This window comes from Haliotis rufescens, unplaced genomic scaffold, assembly GCF_023055435.1.
Source record: "Haliotis rufescens isolate VD_foot unplaced genomic scaffold, xgHalRufe1.0.p SCAF_8, whole genome shotgun sequence".
NCBI classification, from domain to species: Eukaryota; Metazoa; Mollusca; class Gastropoda; order Lepetellida; family Haliotidae; genus Haliotis; species Haliotis rufescens.
The window spans coordinates 46,873,117-46,891,872 of record NW_025964372.1 but is presented as its reverse complement, the minus strand read 5'-3'; the positions used below and the strand labels follow the sequence as shown (position 1 = coordinate 46,891,872).

The 18,756-nt window shown below is 43.7% G+C and overlaps 35 non-coding genes across 35 annotated transcripts; all 35 read left to right on the top strand.

Moving 5' to 3' along the window:
- The first annotated feature begins 218 nt into the window (after positions 1–218).
- Trnam-cau lies at positions 219–318 on the top strand. The gene is made up of 2 exons: positions 219–255; positions 283–318. It is a non-coding gene; the product is annotated as a tRNA-Met (tRNA).
- A 412-nt stretch (positions 319–730) lies between these two features.
- On the top strand, positions 731–830 carry Trnam-cau. Its single transcript has 2 exons — positions 731–767; positions 795–830. It is a non-coding gene; the product is annotated as a tRNA-Met (tRNA).
- Positions 831–1,242: 412 nt separating this feature from the next.
- Trnam-cau lies at positions 1,243–1,342 on the top strand. Its single transcript has 2 exons — positions 1,243–1,279; positions 1,307–1,342. It is a non-coding gene; the product is annotated as a tRNA-Met (tRNA).
- A 410-nt stretch (positions 1,343–1,752) lies between these two features.
- Trnam-cau lies at positions 1,753–1,852 on the top strand. The gene is made up of 2 exons: positions 1,753–1,789; positions 1,817–1,852. It is a non-coding gene; the product is annotated as a tRNA-Met (tRNA).
- A 410-nt stretch (positions 1,853–2,262) lies between these two features.
- On the top strand, positions 2,263–2,362 carry Trnam-cau. The gene is made up of 2 exons: positions 2,263–2,299; positions 2,327–2,362. It is a non-coding gene; the product is annotated as a tRNA-Met (tRNA).
- Positions 2,363–2,773: 411 nt separating this feature from the next.
- Trnam-cau lies at positions 2,774–2,873 on the top strand. The gene is made up of 2 exons: positions 2,774–2,810; positions 2,838–2,873. It is a non-coding gene; the product is annotated as a tRNA-Met (tRNA).
- A 412-nt stretch (positions 2,874–3,285) lies between these two features.
- Trnam-cau lies at positions 3,286–3,385 on the top strand. Its single transcript has 2 exons — positions 3,286–3,322; positions 3,350–3,385. It is a non-coding gene; the product is annotated as a tRNA-Met (tRNA).
- Positions 3,386–3,796: 411 nt separating this feature from the next.
- Trnam-cau lies at positions 3,797–3,896 on the top strand. The gene is made up of 2 exons: positions 3,797–3,833; positions 3,861–3,896. It is a non-coding gene; the product is annotated as a tRNA-Met (tRNA).
- Positions 3,897–4,307: 411 nt separating this feature from the next.
- Positions 4,308–4,407, top strand: Trnam-cau. The gene is made up of 2 exons: positions 4,308–4,344; positions 4,372–4,407. It is a non-coding gene; the product is annotated as a tRNA-Met (tRNA).
- Positions 4,408–4,817: 410 nt separating this feature from the next.
- On the top strand, positions 4,818–4,917 carry Trnam-cau. Its single transcript has 2 exons — positions 4,818–4,854; positions 4,882–4,917. It is a non-coding gene; the product is annotated as a tRNA-Met (tRNA).
- Positions 4,918–5,328: 411 nt separating this feature from the next.
- Trnam-cau lies at positions 5,329–5,428 on the top strand. The gene is made up of 2 exons: positions 5,329–5,365; positions 5,393–5,428. It is a non-coding gene; the product is annotated as a tRNA-Met (tRNA).
- Positions 5,429–5,840: 412 nt separating this feature from the next.
- Positions 5,841–5,940, top strand: Trnam-cau. Its single transcript has 2 exons — positions 5,841–5,877; positions 5,905–5,940. It is a non-coding gene; the product is annotated as a tRNA-Met (tRNA).
- A 410-nt stretch (positions 5,941–6,350) lies between these two features.
- Positions 6,351–6,450, top strand: Trnam-cau. The gene is made up of 2 exons: positions 6,351–6,387; positions 6,415–6,450. It is a non-coding gene; the product is annotated as a tRNA-Met (tRNA).
- A 921-nt stretch (positions 6,451–7,371) lies between these two features.
- On the top strand, positions 7,372–7,471 carry Trnam-cau. Its single transcript has 2 exons — positions 7,372–7,408; positions 7,436–7,471. It is a non-coding gene; the product is annotated as a tRNA-Met (tRNA).
- Positions 7,472–7,882: 411 nt separating this feature from the next.
- Positions 7,883–7,982, top strand: Trnam-cau. Its single transcript has 2 exons — positions 7,883–7,919; positions 7,947–7,982. It is a non-coding gene; the product is annotated as a tRNA-Met (tRNA).
- Positions 7,983–8,393: 411 nt separating this feature from the next.
- On the top strand, positions 8,394–8,493 carry Trnam-cau. Its single transcript has 2 exons — positions 8,394–8,430; positions 8,458–8,493. It is a non-coding gene; the product is annotated as a tRNA-Met (tRNA).
- Positions 8,494–8,903: 410 nt separating this feature from the next.
- Trnam-cau lies at positions 8,904–9,003 on the top strand. The gene is made up of 2 exons: positions 8,904–8,940; positions 8,968–9,003. It is a non-coding gene; the product is annotated as a tRNA-Met (tRNA).
- A 411-nt stretch (positions 9,004–9,414) lies between these two features.
- Positions 9,415–9,514, top strand: Trnam-cau. The gene is made up of 2 exons: positions 9,415–9,451; positions 9,479–9,514. It is a non-coding gene; the product is annotated as a tRNA-Met (tRNA).
- A 411-nt stretch (positions 9,515–9,925) lies between these two features.
- On the top strand, positions 9,926–10,025 carry Trnam-cau. Its single transcript has 2 exons — positions 9,926–9,962; positions 9,990–10,025. It is a non-coding gene; the product is annotated as a tRNA-Met (tRNA).
- A 410-nt stretch (positions 10,026–10,435) lies between these two features.
- On the top strand, positions 10,436–10,535 carry Trnam-cau. The gene is made up of 2 exons: positions 10,436–10,472; positions 10,500–10,535. It is a non-coding gene; the product is annotated as a tRNA-Met (tRNA).
- A 411-nt stretch (positions 10,536–10,946) lies between these two features.
- Positions 10,947–11,046, top strand: Trnam-cau. The gene is made up of 2 exons: positions 10,947–10,983; positions 11,011–11,046. It is a non-coding gene; the product is annotated as a tRNA-Met (tRNA).
- A 921-nt stretch (positions 11,047–11,967) lies between these two features.
- Trnam-cau lies at positions 11,968–12,067 on the top strand. Its single transcript has 2 exons — positions 11,968–12,004; positions 12,032–12,067. It is a non-coding gene; the product is annotated as a tRNA-Met (tRNA).
- A 411-nt stretch (positions 12,068–12,478) lies between these two features.
- On the top strand, positions 12,479–12,578 carry Trnam-cau. Its single transcript has 2 exons — positions 12,479–12,515; positions 12,543–12,578. It is a non-coding gene; the product is annotated as a tRNA-Met (tRNA).
- A 411-nt stretch (positions 12,579–12,989) lies between these two features.
- Positions 12,990–13,089, top strand: Trnam-cau. Its single transcript has 2 exons — positions 12,990–13,026; positions 13,054–13,089. It is a non-coding gene; the product is annotated as a tRNA-Met (tRNA).
- Positions 13,090–13,499: 410 nt separating this feature from the next.
- Trnam-cau lies at positions 13,500–13,599 on the top strand. The gene is made up of 2 exons: positions 13,500–13,536; positions 13,564–13,599. It is a non-coding gene; the product is annotated as a tRNA-Met (tRNA).
- Positions 13,600–14,010: 411 nt separating this feature from the next.
- Trnam-cau lies at positions 14,011–14,110 on the top strand. Its single transcript has 2 exons — positions 14,011–14,047; positions 14,075–14,110. It is a non-coding gene; the product is annotated as a tRNA-Met (tRNA).
- Positions 14,111–14,521: 411 nt separating this feature from the next.
- Positions 14,522–14,621, top strand: Trnam-cau. Its single transcript has 2 exons — positions 14,522–14,558; positions 14,586–14,621. It is a non-coding gene; the product is annotated as a tRNA-Met (tRNA).
- A 410-nt stretch (positions 14,622–15,031) lies between these two features.
- Positions 15,032–15,131, top strand: Trnam-cau. Its single transcript has 2 exons — positions 15,032–15,068; positions 15,096–15,131. It is a non-coding gene; the product is annotated as a tRNA-Met (tRNA).
- Positions 15,132–15,542: 411 nt separating this feature from the next.
- On the top strand, positions 15,543–15,642 carry Trnam-cau. Its single transcript has 2 exons — positions 15,543–15,579; positions 15,607–15,642. It is a non-coding gene; the product is annotated as a tRNA-Met (tRNA).
- Positions 15,643–16,053: 411 nt separating this feature from the next.
- Positions 16,054–16,153, top strand: Trnam-cau. Its single transcript has 2 exons — positions 16,054–16,090; positions 16,118–16,153. It is a non-coding gene; the product is annotated as a tRNA-Met (tRNA).
- A 411-nt stretch (positions 16,154–16,564) lies between these two features.
- Positions 16,565–16,664, top strand: Trnam-cau. Its single transcript has 2 exons — positions 16,565–16,601; positions 16,629–16,664. It is a non-coding gene; the product is annotated as a tRNA-Met (tRNA).
- Positions 16,665–17,075: 411 nt separating this feature from the next.
- On the top strand, positions 17,076–17,175 carry Trnam-cau. Its single transcript has 2 exons — positions 17,076–17,112; positions 17,140–17,175. It is a non-coding gene; the product is annotated as a tRNA-Met (tRNA).
- A 410-nt stretch (positions 17,176–17,585) lies between these two features.
- Positions 17,586–17,685, top strand: Trnam-cau. Its single transcript has 2 exons — positions 17,586–17,622; positions 17,650–17,685. It is a non-coding gene; the product is annotated as a tRNA-Met (tRNA).
- Positions 17,686–18,096: 411 nt separating this feature from the next.
- Trnam-cau lies at positions 18,097–18,196 on the top strand. The gene is made up of 2 exons: positions 18,097–18,133; positions 18,161–18,196. It is a non-coding gene; the product is annotated as a tRNA-Met (tRNA).
- A 410-nt stretch (positions 18,197–18,606) lies between these two features.
- Positions 18,607–18,706, top strand: Trnam-cau. Its single transcript has 2 exons — positions 18,607–18,643; positions 18,671–18,706. It is a non-coding gene; the product is annotated as a tRNA-Met (tRNA).
- Positions 18,707–18,756: the final 50 nt, after the last annotated feature.

The window sequence follows — 18,756 nt, the reverse complement described above, 5'->3', positions numbered from 1 at the left end:
ACTTCTTCCAGGACACTCGTTATCATCTCTATCAAAGAACAGGATATTAATTGCGTTTACGGGCACGCACATTATAGCTTGCATTAGGGTTCTATCACAACCTAGGTGAGTCCAACATATGGCACTTGAAAGAGCACAGTTTCCATGATGGACCCGTTTGTTGACGCATACTGGTGAGTTCACAAAATATAAATCCCTATCCCCGCCGTCCACACCAGGCCTCGGTAGCGCAGTAGGTAGCGCGTCAGTCTCATAATCAGTCATACGTCCAATGTCACAGCAATCTGAAGGTCGTGAGTTCGATCCTCACCCGGGGCATTTCTTTTTTCTTCTTCATTTATCATCACACATTTGTTCAAAACGTTTACAACGAAATACTTTACTTCTGCGTCTGCCTCTTTGAAAAATATCCTACTCTGGAAATATGTGACATATGCAGGCATCGGATATATGAAGAGCCATACCACATGGTGTGCTCACAACTGGGTGGCATGAAAAATGGGATGTAACTTACTTCTTCCAGGACACTCGTTATCATCTCTATCAAAGAACAGGATATTAATTGCGTTTAAGGGCACGCACATTATAGCTTGCATTAGGGTTCTATCACAACCTAGGTGAGTCCAACATATGGCACTTGAAAGAGCACAGTTTCCATCATGGACCCGTTTGTTGACGCATACTGGTGAGTTCACAAAATATAAATCCCTATCCCCGCCGTCCACACCAGGCCTCGGTAGCGCAGTAGGTAGCGCGTCAGTCTCATAATCAGTCATACGTCCAATGTCAGAGCAATCTGAAGGTCGTGAGTTCGATCCTCACCCGGGGCATTTCTTTTTTCTTCTTCATTTATCATCACACATTTGTTCAAAACGTTTACAACGAAATACTTTACTTCTGCGTCTGCCTCTTTGAAAAATATCCTACTCTGGAAATATGTGACATATGCAGGCATCGGATATATGAAGAGCCATACCACATGGTGTGCTCACAACTGGGTGGCATGAAAAATGGGATGTAACTTACTTCTTCCAGGACACTCGTTATCATCTCTATCAAAGAACAGGATATTAATTGCGTTTAAGGGCACGCACATTATAGCTTGCATTAGGGTTCTATCACAACCTAGGTGAGTCCAACATATGGCACTTGAAAGAGCACAGTTTCCATCATGGACCCGTTTGTTGACGCATACTGGTGAGTTCACAAAATATAAATCCCTATCCCCGCCGTCCACACCAGGCCTCGGTAGCGCAGTAGGTAGCGCGTCAGTCTCATAATCAGTCATACGTCCAATGTCAGAGCAATCTGAAGGTCGTGAGTTCGATCCTCACCCGGGGCATTTCTTTTTTTTCTTCATTTATCATCACACATTTGTTCAAAACGTTTACAACGAAATACTTTACTTCTGCGTCTGCCTCTTTGAAAAATATCCTACTCTGGAAATATGTGACATATGCAGGCATCGGATATATGAAGAGCCATACCACATGGTGTGCTCACAACTGGGTGGCATGAAAAATGGGATGTAACTTACTTCTTCCAGGACACTCGTTATCATCTCTATCAAGAACAGGATATTAATTGCGTTTAAGGGCACGCACATTATAGCTTGCATTAGGGTTCTATCACAACCTAGGTGAGTCCAACATATGGCACTTGAAAGAGCACAGTTTCGAGCATGGACCCGTTTGTTGACGCATACTGGTGAGTTCACAAAATATAAATCCCTATCCCCGCCGTCCACACCAGGCCTCGGTAGCGCAGTAGGTAGCGCGTCAGTCTCATAATCAGTCATACGTCCAATGTCAGAGCAATCTGAAGGTCGTGAGTTCGATCCTCACCCGGGGCATTTCTTTTTTTTCTTCATTTATCATCACACATTTGTTCAAAACGTTTACAACGAAATACTTTACTTCTGCGTCTGCCTCTTTGAAAAATATCCTACTCTGGAAATATGTGACATATGCAGGCATCGGATATATGAAGAGCCATACCACATGGTGTGCTCACAACTGGGTGGCATGAAAAATGGGATGTAACTTACTTCTTCCAGGACACTCGTTATCATCTCTGTCAAGAACAGGATATTAATTGCGTTTAAGGGCACGAACATTATAGCTTGCATTAGGGTTCTATCACAACCTAGGTGAGTCCAACATATGGCACTTGAAAGAGCACAGTTTCCATGATGGACCCGTTTGTTGACGCATACTGGTGAGTTCACAAAATATAAATCCCTATCCCCGCCGTCCACACCAGGCCTCGGTAGCGCAGTAGGTAGCGCGTCAGTCTCATAATCAGTCATACGTCCAATGTCAGAGCAATCTGAAGGTCGTGAGTTCGATCCTCACCCGGGGCATTTCTTTTTTTTCTTCATTTATCATCACACATTTGTTCAAAACGTTTACAACGAAATACTTTACTTCTGCGTCTGCCTCTTTGAAAAATATCCTACTCTGGAAATATGTGACATATGCAGGCATCGGATATATGAAGAGCCATACCACATGGTGTGCTCACAACTGGGTGGCATGAAAAATGGGATGTAACTTACTTCTTCCAGGACACTCGTTATCATCTCTATCAAAGAACAGGATATTAATTGCGTTTACGGGCACGCACATTATAGCTTGCATTAGGGTTCTATCACAACCTAGGTGAGTCCAACATATGGCACTTGAAAGAGCACAGTTTCCATGATGGACCCGTTTGTTGACGCATACTGGTGAGTTCACAAAATATAAATCCCTATCCCCGCCGTCCACACCAGGCCTCGGTAGCGCAGTAGGTAGCGCGTCAGTCTCATAATCAGTCATACGTCCAATGTCAGAGCAATCTGAAGGTCGTGAGTTCGATCCTCACCCGGGGCATTTCTTTTTTTTTTCTTCATTGATCATCACACATTTGTTCAAAACGTTTACAACGAAATACTTTACTTCTGCGTCTGCCTCTTTGAAAAATATCCTACTCTGGAAATATGTGACATATGCAGGCATCGGATATATGAAGAGCCATACCACATGGTGTGCTCACAACTGGGTGGCATGAAAAATGGGATGTAACTTACTTCTTCCAGGACACTCGTTATCTTCTCTATCAAGAACAGGATATTAATGGCGTTTACGGGCACGCACATTATAGCTTGCATTAGGGTTCTATCACAACCTAGGCGAGTCCAACATATGGCACTTGAAAGAGCACAGTTTCCATGATGGACCCGTTTGTTGACGCATACTGGTGAGTTCACAAAATATAAATCCCTATCCCCGCCGTCCACACCAGGCCTCGGTAGCGCAGTAGGTAGCGCGTCAGTCTCATAATCAGTCATACGTCCAATGTCAGAGCAATCTGAAGGTCGTGAGTTCGATCCTCACCCGGGGCATTTCTTTTTTTTCTTCATTTATCATCACACATTTGTTCAAAACGTTTACAACGAAATACTTTACTTCTGCGTCTGCCTCTTTGAAAAATATCCTACTCTGGAAATATGTGACATATGCAGGCATCGGATATATGAAGAGCCATACCACATGGTGTGCTCACAACTGGGTGGCATGAAAAATGGGATGTAACTTACTTCTTCCAGGACACTCGTTATCATCTCTATCAAAGAACAGGATATTAATTGCGTTTAAGGGCACGCACATTATAGCTTGCATTAGGGTTCTATCACAACCTAGGTGAGTCCAACATATGGCACTTGAAAGAGCACAGTTTCCATCATGGACCCGTTTGTTGACGCATACTGGTGAGTTCACAAAATATAAATCCCTATCCCCGCCGTCCACACCAGGCCTCGGTAGCGCAGTAGGTAGCGCGTCAGTCTCATAATCAGTCATACGTCCAATGTCAGAGCAATCTGAAGGTCGTGAGTTCGATCCTCACCCGGGGCATTTCTTTTTTTTCTTCATTTATCATCACACATTTGTTCAAAACGTTTACAACGAAATACTTTACTTCTGCGTCTGCCTCTTTGAAAAATATCCTACTCTGGAAATATGTGACATATGCAGGCATCGGATATATGAAGAGCCATACCACATGGTGTGCTCACAACTGGGTGGCATGAAAAATGGGATGTAACTTACTTCTTCCAGGACACTCGTTATCATCTCTATCAAAGAACAGGATATTAATTGCGTTTAAGGGCACGCACATTATAGCTTGCATTAGGGTTCTATCACAACCTAGGTGAGTCCAACATATGGCACTTGAAAGAGCACAGTTTCCATCATGGACCCGTTTGTTGACGCATACTGCTGAGTTCACAAAATATAAATCCCTATCCCCGCCGTCCACACCAGGCCTCGGTAGCGCAGTAGGTAGCGCGTCAGTCTCATAATCAGTCATACGTCCAATGTCAGAGCAATCTGAAGGTCGTGAGTTCGATCCTCACCCGGGGCATTTCTTTTTTTTCTTCATTTATCATCACACATTTGTTCAAAACGTTTACAACGAAATACTTTACTTCTGCGTCTGCCTCTTTGAAAAATATCCTACTCTGGAAATATGTGACATATGCAGGCATCGGATATATGAAGAGCCATACCACATGGTGTGCTCACAACTGGGTGGCATGAAAAATGGGATGTAACTTACTTCTTCCAGGACACTCGTTATCATCTCTATCAAGAACAGGATATTAATTGCGTTTAAGGGCACGCACATTATAGCTTGCATTAGGGTTCTATCACAACCTAGGTGAGTCCAACATATGGCACTTGAAAGAGCACAGTTTCGAGCATGGACCCGTTTGTTGACGCATACTGGTGAGTTCACAAAATATAAATCCCTATCCCCGCCGTCCACACCAGGCCTCGGTAGCGCAGTAGGTAGCGCGTCAGTCTCATAATCAGTCATACGTCCAATGTCAGAGCAATCTGAAGGTCGTGAGTTCGATCCTCACCCGGGGCATTTCTTTTTTTTCTTCATTTATCATCACACATTTGTTCAAAACGTTTACAACGAAATACTTTACTTCTGCGTCTGCCTCTTTGAAAAATATCCTACTCTGGAAATATGTGACATATGCAGGCATCGGATATATGAAGAGCCATACCACATGGTGTGCTCACAACTGGGTGGCATGAAAAATGGGATGTAACTTACTTCTTCCAGGACACTCGTTATCATCTCTATCAAAGAACAGGATATTAATTGCGTTTACGGGCACGCACATTATAGCTTGCATTAGGGTTCTATCACAACCTAGGTGAGTCCAACATATGGCACTTGAAAGAGCACAGTTTCCATGATGGACCCGTTTGTTGACGCATACTGGTGAGTTCACAAAATATAAATCCCTATCCCCGCCGTCCACACCAGGCCTCGGTAGCGCAGTAGGTAGCGCGTCAGTCTCATAATCAGTCATACGTCCAATGTCAGAGCAATCTGAAGGTCGTGAGTTCGATCCTCACCCGGGGCATTTCTTTTTTTTTTCTTCATTGATCATCACACATTTGTTCAAAACGTTTACAACGAAATACTTTACTTCTGCGTCTGCCTCTTTGAAAAATATCCTACTCTGGAAATATGTGACATATGCAGGCATCGGATATATGAAGAGCCATACCACATGGTGTGCTCACAACTGGGTGGCATGAAAAATGGGATGTAACTTACTTCTTCCAGGACACTCGTTATCTTCTCTATCAAGAACAGGATATTAATGGCGTTTACGGGCACGCACATTATAGCTTGCATTAGGGTTCTATCACAACCTAGGCGAGTCCAACATATGGCACTTGAAAGAGCACAGTTTCCATCATGGACCCGTTTGTTGACGCATACTGGTGAGTTCACAAAATATAAATCCCTATCCCCGCCGTCCACACCAGGCCTCGGTAGCGCAGTAGGTAGCGCGTCAGTCTCATAATCAGTCATACGTCCAATGTCAGAGCAATCTGAAGGTCGTGAGTTCGATCCTCACCCGGGGCATTTCTTTTTTTTCTTCATTTATCATCACACATTTGTTCAAAACGTTTACAACGAAATACTTTACTTCTGCGTCTGCCTCTTTGAAAAATATCCTACTCTGGAAATATGTGACATATGCAGGCATCGGATATATGAAGAGCCATACCACATGGTGTGCTCACAACTGGGTGGCATGAAAAATGGGATGTAACTTACTTCTTCCAGGACACTCGTTATCATCTCTATCAAGAACAGGATATTAATTGCGTTGATGGGCACGCACATTATAGCTTGCATTAGGGTTCTATCACAACCTAGGCGAGTCCAACATATGACACTTGAAAGAGCACAGTTTCCATCATGGACCCGTTTGTTGACGCATACTGGTGAGTTCACAAAATATAAATCCCTATCCCCGCCGTCCACACCAGGCCTCGGTAGCGCAGAAGGTAGCGCGTCAGTCTCATAATCAGTCGTACGTCCAATGTCAGAGCAATCTGAAGGTCGTGAGTTCGATCCTCACCCGGGGCATTTCTTTTTTTTTCTTCATTTATCATCACACATTTGTTCAAAACGTTTACAACGAAATACTTTACTTCTGCGTCTGCCTCTTTGAAAAATATCCTACTCTGGAAATATGTGACATATGCAGGCATCGGATATATGAAGAGCCATACCACATGGTGTGCTCACAACTGGGTGGCATGAAAAATGGGATGTAACTTACTTCTTCCAGGACACTCGTTATCATCTCTATCAAGAACAGGATATTAATTGCGTTTACGGGCACGAACATTATAGCTTGCATTAGGGTTCTATCACAACCTAGGTGAGTCCAACATATGGCACTTGAAAGAGCACAGTTTCCATCATGGACCCGTTTGTTGACGCATACTGGTGAGTTCACAAAATATAAATCCCTATCCCCGCCGTCCACACCAGGCCTCGGTAGCGCAGTAGGTAGCGCGTCAGTCTCATAATCAGTCATACGTCCAATGTCAGAGCAATCTGAAGGTCGTGAGTTCGATCCTCACCGGGGCATTTCTTTTTTTTCTTCATTTATCATCACACATTTGTTCAAAACGTTTACAACGAAATACTTTACTTCTGCGTCTGCCTCTTTGAAAAATATCCTACTCTGGAAATATGTGACATATGCAGGCATCGGATATATGAAGAGCCATACCACATGGTGTGCTCACAACTGGGTGGCATGAAAAATGGGATGTAACTTACTTCTTCCAGGACACTCGTTATCATCTCTATCAAAGAACAGGATATTAATTGCGTTTAAGGGCACGCACATTATAGCTTGCATTAGGGTTCTATCACAACCTAGGTGAGTCCAACATATGGCACTTGAAAGAGCACAGTTTCCATCATGGACCCGTTTGTTGACGCATACTGGTGAGTTCACAAAATATAAATCCCTATCCCCGCCGTCCACACCAGGCCTCGGTAGCGCAGTAGGTAGCGCGTCAGTCTCATAATCAGTCATACGTCCAATTTCAGAGCAATCTGAAGGTCGTGAGTTCGATCCTCACCCGGGGCATTTCTTTTTTTTCTTCATTTATCATCACACATTTGTTCAAAACGTTTACAACGAAATACTTTACTTCTGCGTCTGCCTCTTTGAAAAATATCCTACTCTGGAAATATGTGACATATGCAGGCATCGGATATATGAAGAGCCATACCACATGGTGTGCTCACAACTGGGTGGCATGAAAAATGGGATGTAACTTACTTCTTCCAGGACACTCGTTATCATCTCTATCAAAGAACAGGATATTAATTGCGTTTAAGGGCACGCACATTATAGCTTGCATTAGGGTTCTATCACAACCTAGGTGAGTCCAACATATGGCACTTGAAAGAGCACAGTTTCCATCATGGACCCGTTTGTTGACGCATACTGGTGAGTTCACAAAATATAAATCCCTATCCCCGCCGTCCACACCAGGCCTCGGTAGCGCAGTAGGTAGCGCGTCAGTCTCATAATCAGTCATACGTCCAATGTCAGAGCAATCTGAAGGTCGTGAGTTCGATCCTCACCCGGGGCATTTCTTTTTTTTCTTCATTTATCATCACACATTTGTTCAAAACGTTTACAACGAAATACTTTACTTCTGCGTCTGCCTCTTTGAAAAATATCCTACTCTGGAAATATGTGACATATGCAGGCATCGGATATATGAAGAGCCATACCACATGGTGTGCTCACAACTGGGTGGCATGAAAAATGGGATGTAACTTACTTCTTCCAGGACACTCGTTATCATCTCTATCAAAGAACAGGATATTAATTGCGTTTAAGGGCACGCACATTATAGCTTGCATTAGGGTTCTATCACAACCTAGGCGAGTCCAACATATGGCACTTGAAAGAGCACAGTTTCCATCATGGACCCGTTTGTTGACGCATACTGGTGAGTTCACAAAATATAAATCCCTATCCCCGCCATCCACACCAGGCCTCGGTAGCGCAGTAGGTAGCGCGTCAGTCTCATAATCAGTCATACGTCCAATTTCAGAGCAATCTGAAGGTCGTGAGTTCGATCCTCACCCGGGGCATTTCTTTTTTTTCTTCATTTATCATCACACATTTGTTCAAAACGTTTACAACGAAATACTTTACTTCTGCGTCTGCCTCTTTGAAAAATATCCTACTCTGGAAATATGTGACATATGCAGGCATCGGATATATGAAGAGCCATACCACATGGTGTGCTCACAACTGGGTGGCATGAAAAATGGGATGTAACTTACTTCTTCCAGGACACTCGTTATCATCTCTATCAAGAACAGGATATTAATTGCGTTTACGGGCACGCACATTATAGCTTGCATTAGGGTTCTATCACAACCTAGGTGAGTCCAACATATGGCACTTGAAAGAGCACAGTTTCCATCATGGACCCGTTTGTTGACGCATACTGCTGAGTTCACAAAATATAAATCCCTATCCCCGCCGTTCACACCAGGCCTCGGTAGCGCAGTAGGTAGCGCGTCAGTCTCATAATCAGTCATACGTCCAATGTCAGAGCAATCTGAAGGTCGTGAGTTCGATCCTCACCCGGGGCATTTCTTTTTTTTTCTTCATTTATCATCACACATTTGTTCAAAACGTTTACAACGAAATACTTTACTTCTGCGTCTGCCTCTTTGAAAAATATCCTACTCTGGAAATATGTGACATATGCAGGCATCGGATATATGAAGAGCCATACCACATGGTGTGCTCACAACTGGGTGGCATGAAAAATGGGATGTAACTTACTTCTTCCAGGACACTCGTTATCATCTCTATCAAGAACAGGATATTAATTGCGTTTACGGGCACGAACATTATAGCTTGCATTAGGGTTCTATCACAACCTAGGTGAGTCCAACATATGGCACTTGAAAGAGCACAGTTTCGAGCATGGACCCGTTTGTTGACGCATACTGGTGAGTTCACAAAATATAAATCCCTATCCCCGCCGTCCACACCAGGCCTCGGTAGCGCAGTAGGTAGCGCGTCAGTCTCATAATCAGTCATACGTCCAATGTCACAGCAATCTGAAGGTCGTGAGTTCGATCCTCACCCGGGGCATTCCTTTTTTTTCTTCATTTATCATCACACATTTGTTCAAAACGTTTACAACGAAATACTTTACTTCTGCGTCTGCCTCTTTGAAAAATATCCTACTCTGGAAATATGTGACATATGCAGGCATCGGATATATGAAGAGCCATACCACATGGTGTGCTCACAACTGGGTGGCATGAAAAATGGGATGTAACTTACTTCTTCCAGGACACTCGTTATCATCTCTATCAAAGAACAGGATATTAATTGCGTTTACGGGCACGCACATTATAGCTTGCATTAGGGTTCTATCACAACCTAGGTGAGTCCAACATATGGCACTTGAAAGAGCACAGTTTCCAGCATGGACCCGTTTGTTGACGCATACTGGTGAGTTCACAAAATATAAATCCCTATCCCCGCCGTCCACACCAGGCCTCGGTAGCGCAGTAGGTAGCGCGTCAGTCTCATAATCAGTCATACGTCCAATGTCAGAGCAATCTGAAGGTCGTGAGTTCGATCCTCACCCGGGGCATTTCTTTTTTTTCTTCATTTATCATCACACATTTGTTCAAAACGTTTACAACGAAATACTTTACTTCTGCGTCTGCCTCTTTGAAAAATATCCTACTCTGGAAATATGTGACATATGCAGGCATCGGATATATGAAGAGCCATACCACATGGTGTGCTCACAACTGGGTGGCATGAAAAATGGGATGTAACTTACTTCTTCCAGGACACTCGTTATCATCTCTATCAAGAACAGGATATTAATTGCGTTGATGGGCACGCACATTATAGCTTGCATTAGGGTTCTATCACAACCTAGGCGAGTCCAACATATGACACTTGAAAGAGCACAGTTTCCATCATGGACCCGTTTGTTGACGCATACTGGTGAGTTCACAAAATATAAATCCCTATCCCCGCCGTCCACACCAGGCCTCGGTAGCGCAGAAGGTAGCGCGTCAGTCTCATAATCAGTCGTACGTCCAATGTCAGAGCAATCTGAAGGTCGTGAGTTCGATCCTCACCCGGGGCATTTCTTTTTTTTTCTTCATTTATCATCACACATTTGTTCAAAACGTTTACAGCGAAATACTTTACTTCTGCGTCTGCCTCTTTGAAAAATATCCTACTCTGGAAATATGTGACATATGCAGGCATCGGATATATGAAGAGCCATACCACATGGTGTGCTCACAACTGGGTGGCATGAAAAATGGGATGTAACTTACTTCTTCCAGGACACTCGTTATCATCTCTATCAAGAACAGGATATTAATTGCGTTTACGGGCACGCACATTATAGCTTGCATTAGGGTTCTATCACAACCTAGGCGAGTCCAACGTATGACACTTGAAAGAGCACAGTTTCCATCATGGACCCGTTTGTTGACGCATACTGGTGAGTTCACAAAATATAAATCCCTATCCCCGCCGTCCACACCAGGCCTCGGTAGCGCAGAAGGTAGCGCGTCAGTCTCATAATCAGTCGTACGTCCAATGTCAGAGCAATCTGAAGGTCGTGAGTTCGATCCTCACCCGGGGCATTTCTTTTTTTTTCTTCATTTATCATCACACATTTGTTCAAAACGTTTACAACGAAATACTTTACTTCTGCGTCTGCCTCTTTGAAAAATATCCTACTCTGGAAATATGTGACATATGCAGGCATCGGATATATGAAGAGCCATACCACATGGTGTGCTCACAACTGGGTGGCATGAAAAATGGGATGTAACTTACTTCTTCCAGGACACTCGTTATCATCTCTATCAAGAACAGGATATTAATTGCGTTTACGGGCACGAACATTATAGCTTGCATTAGGGTTCTATCACAACCTAGGTGAGTCCAACATATGGCACTTGAAAGAGCACAGTTTCCATCATGGACCCGTTTGTTGACGCATACTGGTGAGTTCACAAAATATAAATCCCTATCCCCGCCGTCCACACCAGGCCTCGGTAGCGCAGTAGGTAGCGCGTCAGTCTCATAATCAGTCATACGTCCAATGTCAGAGCAATCTGAAGGTCGTGAGTTCGATCCTCACCGGGGCATTTCTTTTTTTTCTTCATTTATCATCACACATTTGTTCAAAACGTTTACAACGAAATACTTTACTTCTGCGTCTGCCTCTTTGAAAAATATCCTACTCTGGAAATATGTGACATATGCAGGCATCGGATATATGAAGAGCCATACCACATGGTGTGCTCACAACTGGGTGGCATGAAAAATGGGATGTAACTTACTTCTTCCAGGACACTCGTTATCATCTCTATCAAAGAACAGGATATTAATTGCGTTTAAGGGCACGCACATTATAGCTTGCATTAGGGTTCTATCACAACCTAGGTGAGTCCAACATATGGCACTTGAAAGAGCACAGTTTCCATCATGGACCCGTTTGTTGACGCATACTGGTGAGTTCACAAAATATAAATCCCTATCCCCGCCGTCCACACCAGGCCTCGGTAGCGCAGTAGGTAGCGCGTCAGTCTCATAATCAGTCATACGTCCAATTTCAGAGCAATCTGAAGGTCGTGAGTTCGATCCTCACCCGGGGCATTTCTTTTTTTTCTTCATTTATCATCACACATTTGTTCAAAACGTTTACAACGAAATACTTTACTTCTGCGTCTGCCTCTTTGAAAAATATCCTACTCTGGAAATATGTGACATATGCAGGCATCGGATATATGAAGAGCCATACCACATGGTGTGCTCACAACTGGGTGGCATGAAAAATGGGATGTAACTTACTTCTTCCAGGACACTCGTTATCATCTCTATCAAAGAACAGGATATTAATTGCGTTTAAGGGCACGCACATTATAGCTTGCATTAGGGTTCTATCACAACCTAGGTGAGTCCAACATATGGCACTTGAAAGAGCACAGTTTCCATCATGGACCCGTTTGTTGACGCATACTGGTGAGTTCACAAAATATAAATCCCTATCCCCGCCGTCCACACCAGGCCTCGGTAGCGCAGTAGGTAGCGCGTCAGTCTCATAATCAGTCATACGTCCAATGTCAGAGCAATCTGAAGGTCGTGAGTTCGATCCTCACCCGGGGCATTTCTTTTTTTTCTTCATTTATCATCACACATTTGTTCAAAACGTTTACAACGAAATACTTTACTTCTGCGTCTGCCTCTTTGAAAAATATCCTACTCTGGAAATATGTGACATATGCAGGCATCGGATATATGAAGAGCCATACCACATGGTGTGCTCACAACTGGGTGGCATGAAAAATGGGATGTAACTTACTTCTTCCAGGACACTCGTTATCATCTCTATCAAAGAACAGGATATTAATTGCGTTTAAGGGCACGCACATTATAGCTTGCATTAGGGTTCTATCACAACCTAGGCGAGTCCAACATATGGCACTTGAAAGAGCACAGTTTCCATCATGGACCCGTTTGTTGACGCATACTGGTGAGTTCACAAAATATAAATCCCTATCCCCGCCATCCACACCAGGCCTCGGTAGCGCAGTAGGTAGCGCGTCAGTCTCATAATCAGTCATACGTCCAATTTCAGAGCAATCTGAAGGTCGTGAGTTCGATCCTCACCCGGGGCATTTCTTTTTTTTCTTCATTTATCATCACACATTTGTTCAAAACGTTTACAACGAAATACTTTACTTCTGCGTCTGCCTCTTTGAAAAATATCCTACTCTGGAAATATGTGACATATGCAGGCATCGGATATATGAAGAGCCATACCACATGGTGTGCTCACAACTGGGTGGCATGAAAAATGGGATGTAACTTACTTCTTCCAGGACACTCGTTATCATCTCTATCAAGAACAGGATATTAATTGCGTTTACGGGCACGCACATTATAGCTTGCATTAGGGTTCTATCACAACCTAGGTGAGTCCAACATATGGCACTTGAAAGAGCACAGTTTCCATCATGGACCCGTTTGTTGACGCATACTGGTGAGTTCACAAAATATAAATCCCTATCCCCGCCGTTCACACCAGGCCTCGGTAGCGCAGTAGGTAGCGCGTCAGTCTCATAATCAGTCATACGTCCAATGTCAGAGCAATCTGAAGGTCGTGAGTTCGATCCTCACCCGGGGCATTTCTTTTTTTTTCTTCATTTATCATCACACATTTGTTCAAAACGTTTACAACGAAATACTTTACTTCTGCGTCTGCCTCTTTGAAAAATATCCTACTCTGGAAATATGTGACATATGCAGGCATCGGATATATGAAGAGCCATACCACATGGTGTGCTCACAACTGGGTGGCATGAAAAATGGGATGTAACTTACTTCTTCCAGGACACTCGTTATCATCTCTATCAAGAACAGGATATTAATTGCGTTTACGGGCACGAACATTATAGCTTGCATTAGGGTTCTATCACAACCTAGGTGAGTCCAACATATGGCACTTGAAAGAGCACAGTTTCGAGCATGGACCCGTTTGTTGACGCATACTGGTGAGTTCACAAAATATAAATCCCTATCCCCGCCGTCCACACCAGGCCTCGGTAGCGCAGTAGGTAGCGCGTCAGTCTCATAATCAGTCATACGTCCAATGTCACAGCAATCTGAAGGTCGTGAGTTCGATCCTCACCCGGGGCATTCCTTTTTTTTCTTCATTTATCATCACACATTTGTTCAAAACGTTTACAACGAAATACTTTACTTCTGCGTCTGCCTCTTTGAAAAATATCCTACTCTGGAAATATGTGACATATGCAGGCATCGGATATATGAAGAGCCATACCACATGGTGTGCTCACAACTGGGTGGCATGAAAAATGGGATGTAACTTACTTCTTCCAGGACACTCGTTATCATCTCTATCAAAGAACAGGATATTAATTGCGTTTACGGGCACGCACATTATAGCTTGCATTAGGGTTCTATCACAACCTAGGTGAGTCCAACATATGGCACTTGAAAGAGCACAGTTTCCAGCATGGACCCGTTTGTTGACGCATACTGGTGAGTTCACAAAATATAAATCCCTATCCCCGCCGTCCACACCAGGCCTCGGTAGCGCAGTAGGTAGCGCGTCAGTCTCATAATCAGTCATACGTCCAATGTCAGAGCAATCTGAAGGTCGTGAGTTCGATCCTCACCCGGGGCATTTCTTTTTTTTCTTCATTTATCATCACACATTTGTTCAAAACGTTTACAACGAAATACTTTACTTCTGCGTCTGCCTCTTTGAAAAATATCCTACTCTGGAAATATGTGACATATGCAGGCATCGGATATATGAAGAGCCATACCACATGGTGTGCTCACAACTGGGTGGCATGAAAAATGGGATGTAACTTACTTCTTCCAGGACACTCGTTATCATCTCTATCAAGAACAGGATATTAATTGCGTTGATGGGCACGCACATTATAGCTTGCATTAGGGTTCTATCACAACCTAGGCGAGTCCAACATATGACACTTGAAAGAGCACAGTTTCCATCATGGACCCGTTTGTTGACGCATACTGGTGAGTTCACAAAATATAAATCCCTATCCCCGCCGTCCACACCAGGCCTCGGTAGCGCAGAAGGTAGCGCGTCAGTCTCATAATCAGTCGTACGTCCAATGTCAGAGCAATCTGAAGGTCGTGAGTTCGATCCTCACCCGGGGCATTTCTTTTTTTTTCTTCATTTATCATCACACATTTGTTCAAAACGTTTACAACGAAATACTTTACTTCTGCGTCTGCCTCTTTGAAAAATATCCTACTCTGGAAATATGTGACATATGCAGGCATCGGATATATGAAGAGCCATACCACATGGTGTGCTCACAACTGGGTGGCATGAAAAATGGGATGTAACTTACTTCTTCCAGGACACTCGTTATCATCTCTATCAAGAACAGGATATTAATTGCGTTTACGGGCACGCACATTATAGCTTGCATTAGGGTTCTATCACAACCTAGGTGAGTCCAACATATGGCACTTGAAAGAGCACAGTTTCCATGATGGACCCGTTTGTTGACGCATACTGGTGAGTTCACAAAATATAAATCCCTATCCCCGCCGTCCACACCAGGCCTCGGTAGCGCAGTAGGTAGCGCGTCAGTCTCATAATCAGTCATACGTCCAATGTCAGAGCAATCTGAAGGTCGTGAGTTCGATCCTCACCCGGGGCATTTCTTTTTTTTCTTCATTTATCATCACACATTTGTTCAAAACGTTTACAACGAAATACTTTACTTCTGCGTCTGCCTCTTTGAAAAATATCCTACTCTGGAAATATGTGACATATGCAGGCATCGGATATATGAAGAGCCATACCACATGGTGTGCTCACAACTGGGTGGCATGAAAAATGGGATGTAACTTACTTCTTCCAGGACACTCGTTATCATCTCTATCAAAGAACAGGATATTAATTGCGTTTAAGGGCACGCACATTATAGCTTGCATTAGGGTTCTATCACAACCTAGGTGAGTCCAACATATGGCACTTGAAAGAGCACAGTTTCGAGCATGGACCCGTTTGTTGACGCATACTGGTGAGTTCACAAAATATAAATCCCTATCCCCGCCGTCCACACCAGGCCTCGGTAGCGCAGTAGGTAGCGCGTCAGTCTCATAATCAGTCATACTTCCAATGTCAGAGCAATCTGAAGGTCGTGAGTTCGATCCTCACCCGGGGCATTTCTTTTTTTTCTTCATTTATCATCACACATTTGTTCAAAACGTTTACAACGAAATACTTTACTTCTGCGTCTGCCTCTTTGAAAAATATCCTACTCTGGAAATATGTGACATATGCAGGCATCGGATATATGAAGAGCCATACCACATGGTGTGCTCACAACTGGGTGGCATGAAAAATGGGATGTAACTTACTTCTTCCAGGACACTCGTTATCATCTCTATCAAAGAACAGGATATTAATTGCGTTTAAGGGCACGAACATTATAGCTTGCATTAGGGTTCTATCACAACCTAGGTGAGTCCAACATATGGCACTTGAAAGAGCACAGTTTCCATCATGGACCCGTTTGTTGACGCATACTCGTGAGTTCACAAAATATAAATCCCTATCCCCGCCGTCCACACCAGGCCTCGGTAGCGCAGTAGGTAGCGCGTCAGTCTCATAATCAGTCATACGTCCAATGTCAGAGCAATCTGAAGGTCGTGAGTTCGATCCTCACCCGGGGCATTTCTTTTTTTTCTTCATTTATCATCACACATTTGTTCAAAACGTTTACAACGAAATACTTTACTTCTGCGTCTGCCTCTTTGAAAAATATCCTACTCTGGAAATATGTGACATATGCAGGCATCGGATATATGAAGAGCCATACCACATGGTGTGCTCACAACTGGGTGGCATGAAAAATGGGATGTAACTTACTTCTTCCAGGACACTCGTTATCATCTCTATCAAAGAACAGGATATTAATTGCGTTTAAGGGCACGCACATTATAGCTTGCATTAGGGTTCTATCACAACCTAGGCGAGTCCAACATATGGCACTTGAAAGAGCACAGTTTCCATCATGGACCCGTTTGTTGACGCATACTGGTGAGTTCACAAAATATAAATCCCTATCCCCGCCGTCCACACCAGGCCTCGGTAGCGCAGTAGGTAGCGCGTCAGTCTCATAATCAGTCATACGTCCAATTTCAGAGCAATCTGAAGGTCGTGAGTTCGATCCTCACCCGGGGCATTTCTTTTTTTTCTTCATTTATCATCACACATTTGTTCAAAACGTTTACAACGAAATACTTTACTTCTGCGTCTGCCTCTTTGAAAAATATCCTACTCTGGAAATATGTGACATATGCAGGCATCGGATATATGAAGAGCCATACCACATGGTGTGCTCACAACTGGGTGGCATGAAAAATGGGATGTAACTTACTTCTTCCAGGACACTCGTTATCATCTCTATCAAGAACAGGATATTAATTGCGTTTACGGGCACGCACATTATAGCTTGCATTAGGGTTCTATCACAACCTAGGTGAGTCCAACATATGGCACTTGAAAGAGCACAGTTTCCATCATGGACCCGTTTGTTGACGCATACTGGTGAGTTCACAAAATATAAATCCCTATCCCCGCCGTTCACACCAGGCCTCGGTAGCGCAGTAGGTAGCGCGTCAGTCTCATAATCAGTCATACGTCCAATGTCACAGCAATCTGAAGGTCGTGAGTTCGATCCTCACCCGGGGCATTCCTTTTTTTTCTTCATTTATCATCACACATTTGTTCAAAACGTTTACAACGAAATACTTTACTTCTGCGTCTGCCTCTTTGAAAAATATCCTACTCTGGAAATATGTGACATATGCAGGCATCGGATATATGAAGAGCCATACCACATGGTGTGCTCACAACTGGGTGGCATGAAAAATGGGATGTAACTTACTTCTTCCAGGACACTCGTTATCATCTCTATCAAAGAACAGGATATTAATTGCGTTTACGGGCACGCACATTATAGCTTGCATTAGGGTTCTATCACAACCTAGGTGAGTCCAACATATGGCACTTGAAAGAGCACAGTTTCCAGCATGGACCCGTTTGTTGACGCATACTGGTGAGTTCACAAAATATAAATCCCTATCCCCGCCGTCCACACCAGGCCTCGGTAGCGCAGTAGGTAGCGCGTCAGTCTCATAATCAGTCATACGTCCAATGTCAGAGCAATCTGAAGGTCGTGAGTTCGATCCTCACCCGGGGCATTTCTTTTTTTTCTTCATTTATCATCACACATTTGTTCAAAACGTTTACAACGAAATACTTTACTTCTGCGTCTGCCTCTTTGAAAAATATCCTACTCTGGAAATATGTGACATATGCAGGCATCGGATATATGAAGAGCCATACCACATGGTGTGCTCACAACTGGGTGGCATGAAAAATGGGATGTAACTTACTTCTTCCAGGACACTCGTTATCATCTCTATCAAGAACAGGATATTAATTGCGTTGATGGGCACGCACATTATAGCTTGCATTAGGGTTCTATCACAACCTAGGCGAGTCCAACATATGACACTTGAAAGAGCACAGTTTCCATCATGGACCCGTTTGTTGACGCATACTGGTGAGTTCACAAAATATAAATCCCTATCCCCGCCGTCCACACCAGGCCTCGGTAGCGCAGAAGGTAGCGCGTCAGTCTCATAATCAGTCGTACGTCCAATGTCAGAGCAATCTGAAGGTCGTGAGTTCGATCCTCACCCGGGGCATTTCTTTTTTTTTCTTCATTTATCATCACACATTTGTTCAAAACGTTTAC